This window comes from Siniperca chuatsi, linkage group LG15, assembly GCF_020085105.1.
Source record: "Siniperca chuatsi isolate FFG_IHB_CAS linkage group LG15, ASM2008510v1, whole genome shotgun sequence".
Taxonomy (NCBI): domain Eukaryota; kingdom Metazoa; phylum Chordata; class Actinopteri; order Centrarchiformes; family Sinipercidae; genus Siniperca; species Siniperca chuatsi.
Window position 1 is genome coordinate 15,387,417 of NC_058056.1, and position 6,355 is coordinate 15,393,771.

Here is a 6,355-nt window from a genome sequence, read left to right on the forward strand (position 1 = left end):
TTCTCAGTTAAATGTCTCCATTACTTGTCTGTAAACCCTGTAGTTAAGTAGCAGTCTTTAAGTGGTGAAGTTTATGTTTTACTGTACAGACCAACTGCATGTAAACTAGGGTTTTATAGTATCAAACTATTGCAGTGAATATAAACAAGTCCATTTTTCTTGACTACCCTCCTTTCTCATTGTTTTTAAATACAGACAATGACTCTAGGTCTGACTCCAACAGTGAGGAAAACACTTTTAGGCCTGTGTTTAGTTTATATATGACTTTGGTGCAGTTATGGTCACCTATGAAGGAGTTAGCAAGATATGCTGAAATTTTGATTGATGGAGCTTGTTAGCAGCAGTAGGTTACACATTCTAGGAGTAAATAACAGTCTTTTGTCCATAAACAGCGTTAATGGCGTAAATGCCCCATTATTATGTGCATTCAAAGCACTTTTAGTCAGAAATAAGAACAAAATCAGCACAGACTCTGTTTTAGTGTTGGGAAGAAGACAATCCATGATATTTTAAATTAAAAACATATATCTCACAAATCATATATGATATAAATATATCATATATTTCATATCTCACCAATTATTCACAATGATGTAATATATGTTTGTAGTATTTGTTTTGTTGTTTTGGTTAAATGTTGTGTTTTGATATGTATGTGATACAGTGTACGTCTTGGGATGCAAGACAGAGTTCAGAACAATATTCTGATAGTAAAGTGAAATCAAATCAAATCAAATCAAAAAGCAAAAAATTAAATACAATAGTAAAATGCATCAATTCTTTACACAACTCCCACACCCTCCATAATAGTGTGCCATCACAATCTAGCTGATAAAAAGGCTAATCAGACCAGTAATTAACAGAGTACTATCAACTTTGCAAGTGCGTGTGCTACAGAGTATACATGAAAGTAGCTACTGCATTATGCCCTATGTGAGAATTTGTTTAGTTGTTTTTTGTAGGCCTCAGCCAAGAATAAATGTGATTAAAAAAAGACTTATATCTCCTAAAATCCTGTTGGGAAAAGGCAGAGGAGAAAGAAAACCTTCTATCATTAGGCGCTCCCTGAAACTTGTGAAGACTCTCTCCCATGCCTGAATTTTTGTCAACAGGAGCTTGATAAAACAACAGCGTCTGCTCCCAGAGCGCTTGCGTTTTTCCTGAGCTTTGGGATGAAAAATCTGCTGATGTTCCCAGCTCATTCAGCCCCGGCAGGACAGCTACTAGTATAAATAGTATCACAGCAGCCGAGGCAAAACCCTGGGCAGCCTTTAAATCACAAACTGGGCAGTGTTCACACATTCTTTCAGCTCTGCAGCGTCTCCTGGCAAGCTGCTAAATGAAGAGCTTAAGACCCAGGCTGACCCTGACTGGCTACTCAGGCCTCAACTCCCTTATGAAATGAATACACACACTCACAGTGAACATCTGCTATCCAGAGACAGAGCAGCTCAGTCAGTGAGGTCAGCAGAACCAAACAACACCAGCCGTCTTCTTCACCACTGACATGGCTCTATATTTTCAGTACCATCTGCCTTTCTAAATGCAGGTTTTATCCTTTAAATCAAGACCAAACCAACCTAAAAATATCTAAACTGTTAGTGCTGCATCAGTTTGATTTTCCCCTTTCTGTCGCTGAAGAACCGCCAAGGTGAATACGTTCATCCAGCAGGTACAGGTTGGGAACATAATATGAAAAGCACATTGTTTTATATTTTATGGAACATGGAAAAGCACAACCAGGCATGTCAATAAAGGATCATAAAAAATGCAGATTGAAGAAAAAATAAAATGTACTGTGTCATGAATGTAGCCTTTGAATAAACAATCCATACTCTACTTTTATTGTGTCATATGGTCATCAAAGCCTCATAGTTTTGTTTTTTAAATTTTACAACCAAGCTGTGTTTGCTGCGGCCTGTCAAAAAAAGACGCCAAAGCAGAAGTTGTCAGCTGCTTTATTAAACTGAACAGAAGCCTCATTCACCAGCAGCGGCCATCCTCAATATAGACCTTGTTTGCATGCAAACAACTTACAGCCTTGAGTAAAAAGTGAGAGTGGTAGTTGTTGGACCTGCTGTGGTCATGGCTGCAGTATTTGAGCCACCAAACTGAAAATGTCCATATTATTCACTGCTTTAGGGTACAATGTGCTATTTTCACTTTCCTTTAAAACCAAAGCTGATTTGGCAATGAAAAACTGAAACCTTAATGCAACTAGGCAGCTGCAGACAGAGGAATAGCCAAAGCAGATGTCATACTGTACACACTTGAGACCCTTTTGGAAAAGATGTTTGTAATTTGTATTGTGAACTTCACTAGAACAGAACACAGGGTGTGTCAGCATCATATGGTCGCAATGAGCCTCAAACATTTAATATACTGATTTGGCATTTGTATGTTAGCAGGAACAGACAGCATGTCATAGTAATAAAGGGGACTGAGGTTTGAGTGGGAGTCACTTTTTCCTAATTGCACAGCCATGACATCATGATTGTGTAACAGGTGGGATAACCTCACAATCCAGCCTCTCATGTTTCGAATAAGTGGAATGAATGACTTCTTTGTTTAAAATAATTTGCAACTAATTCAAACCATTTGGCAACTGGCACTTTCCAACACACAAGTGGATGAAATGGCATATCCTTGGCCAAGCTCAGGTCCACTACTGAAACATTCTTACGTGGGGAACTTATCTCAGCTTCTCATAGATCATAAACCACATTACTAAGTAAAGACTGTATTAAAGAAGAGCTTGCTACACAAACGAGGTAGCTGCACATAGGCATGAACTGAACAAGCAGTGCCTGGTGAACCTGAGCGGTAGCTGAGCGCTATGGGACTCCTAATGGGAGATGTTTACACCTAGCATTAACATGCATCTTGAGTTATCCGATCACAAGTGGACAGCTCTAAGTACAGATGTGAATACATGTCAGTCAAACTGTAGCTGCCATTAGCTAGTTAACACAATTAGCCGTGCAGCTAGCAGTCCTATTAACGCTAGCTGACTCTGCCCGGACTGGGAGCTCGGAGCACTGGGGGAGTGTTGGTATAAACAACAAAGCATTTGGTCTTTTCAAACAGAAATGATGTAGGTGTTTATTTGCATGTAGAACGGGGAAGTGAGATCCGATCACAAGTGGTCACTCGAGACGCATGTGGAGATGCATTCTAATGCCAGGTGTGAAGTGAGGTACTTGGAGCTGTACACTAGTGATCGGGTTACCCAAGACACATGTTAATGCCAGGTGTAAACAGGGCCTCAGAGAGGAAACTCAATGACTTCAGGCAAAGTTTGGACCAAAAGCGTTTATTTGAATGGATGATTGGTACAGGCATGGCCCTAAGAATAAGATGAAGAAAAAACATATAACAGCATTTGATACAGGATTTGGTTTGCCACCATGTGGAGCTGTTTTTTTGTTGTTGTAGGCATGTGCAGTGTATTTATGATTTGTGATTGAAATGAATGCTATATCAAACCTTGTTTTCAGCTCTGTTTTTAGGTATTTCAGTCATGCAGTGCTCTCAAAACTGCTGCCCTGGACACTTCCTGTTCATGTAACCCGTACACCGAAAAATGCCCAAGTGAGTGCTTGGGGTCTTCGGGGTTGGCCAGATTCATTCATGTGCTTGTTAGCCTGTGAATGTTATTTCTGGCTGCCTACTGAGTCTGCCTACTATCTGATCTAAATTGTTATCTCTCCTGTGTTTATGACTTAAGAAAAGGTTTTGCCAGGATAATCTTTCTATGTTGCTTAATTTCTATTTTCATCTGTGAAAAAAAAAAAAGTTTTAGCAAGTGATTTTTGTTGTTGTTGTTGTAGTACTTATTTCAACCACAACAGGCGACATGCACCACTACCCCATGTTCTAAATAGGTTGTGTCTAGCAGGTAACCCTGGATTTGCGGAATCTCTCGCGAGATTTAGGTTCAGGCAATAAAACTACTTGGTTAGGTTTAGGAACAAGCACAATAAAGAAACGTACAAATCTCGCGAAAGTTTTGCAAATCCAGGGTTACCATCTAGACACGACCTTCTAAATAGGACTAAAAGCATTCATGTTTTCTTCCAGGTGAGTTTTAATTTCTCCATGCACTCTAAACACAAGGTACATATATTGTGTGTTGGCAAGTTATGTAAAATTACTGTCATGTCTTTCGTTGGCTAGAAATGTATTTTAATCAGTGCTTCACCTGGAAGAAAACATTAATTCTTTTAGTCCTATTTAGAACATGAGGTGGTGGTGATTTTCTTTCAAACCTTTTTTTCACCTGTTTTCAGAGATGAAAAACAGAAAGTAACTATAAAATTATCCTGGCAAAACTTTTTTTCCCCACCTGATTCACAGAAACATTTAAGGAACTTAAAAAGATGATCCTTTTCACCTGTTCTTAAGTTATAAACACAGGAGAGAAAGCATTTTAGATCAGACTTAGAAAATGGATCACCAGGATTTTTATTTCACGCTTGTCTCTCAGGGCTTCCGTAGAGTTTTGTGAGACTCGCTGGTAGAGTTTGGTTTATAGACAACTTTAGTGCTCGTTAGTGTTAATAATTGTTTTGCATTTTGATTTAATTACTTTTATTGTCTCCATGTCATTTCTTATTTCTGCCACTGTCATGATACAACATACATATGAGTTGGACACCAGACTGACTTTTAAGACCCATGTGGAACAAACTCAAGGTCAAAATTGGATTTTTGTTTAGAAACAAATCATGTTTCTCTTCTGCTAGTTGAAAGACCATTGTACAATCTACAATTATGTCTGCGCTTGATTATGGTGATATTGTATAAATGCATGCTTCTCCTCCACCTTAAAGCCTCTTGACTCTGTGTATCACAGTGCGCTGTGCTCCATCACAGGTGATACATTTCTCACTCACCACTGCATCTTTCATGAAAAGGTGGGATGGTCCTCCTTCACAAGCAGAAGGGAGCAGCATTGTATGTTGTTTATTTATAAGGCTCTGCTGCAAAAACTGCATAGTTACGTCTGCTCTCTGGTTACATCAGGTCAGAGGACATTTTAACATTAGCTGTACCTCTTGTTCGCACTGAACTTGGGAAAAGTGGGTTCAAATACTATGCTGCATCGAAATGGAATGAGCTCCAAAGAAATATGAAGTTACATAAGTAAAAAGTAGCCCCATTCACAGCCACTTGGTGGCAAAAATTAATAGTTTTCTCCATGTTGTAACATACTGTAGTAATTCAAAGGTAGTGGTACATTTTACGTCAGACACTCACAGTCAATAAGGTCAAAGGTCAGCGTTGGATGCAATTACACATTGTTCAAATACTAATGGAAATTCAATTAGCTGATGGACATTAAAATTATCCTGTCCTATGTGGATGGCTGACTATAATATATGACCTGTACACTGCATTGTACGATTGATTGTGTGCATTTTCTTCACTAAATAGCACACAAATAAGGTATTTTCATCATTAAGCAATTAATAATCATGGTTAAAACCAACAAAACAATCAGCTATGGATGCACAGTTTTTACACTCCTAGAGTGCTACATTCGACAAAGCACTTTCAGACACTTCAACCAGAGGAATGCTCTGGCTCATGATTTTCATTTAACCTTGCCACCCTGAAGGACACCCAAGACATAACATTCTGTAAAATAATTGCATGACATTTTTAGCCAGCCCCCACCACATACACCCATCTGAGTGATGATCTCAAAAAGCTGGGGGTTTGCAGCTGCTTCACTATCATCATTAGGAGCAAGTGGCTTTTACAGTAATTATTGCTCCTCTTAGGATTTGGCACTGTGAGCCTGAGCATATCGAGTGTCCCTGTACTTTATCATCTCCTGACAGGCAGCGTGTCAACCTGCCCCATCTTCTCTTGGTTTCCTAGTCACCATAACTCGAGATGCTTAATCAAGCATTTCACTTCTACTTCACACCCAGAAAAAATCTCCACATTGCAGGAAATTACATTTTGTCTTGCATACTGCAGCAAAAATAGCTCCAGTGTTATTTCATTGTATAGTATAACATCCCATTTTATTCAGTGTCCCCTGAGACAGTATGAGGATGAGGACACCTCTGGTGTGCTCTCACCAGCTCATAATAAAAGGTCAGTGGCTGTGAATTCTCCCTCTGTGGATATTGCTGAGCATCTCCTTTGGTCCCCAAGCAATGTAAACCACAGGATATTAATTGTTAAACCACAGGAAAAACACATACACAAACGTGATTATGATCTCTGAAAGCTTAGCAATTCATTCCCTGTGCCCTATGTGTTGGAAATATATAACTAGTCACAAACATTGCTGGGTATTAAGCAGGTAAAATCCTTATATACCAAGGAATAAGAATAAAAA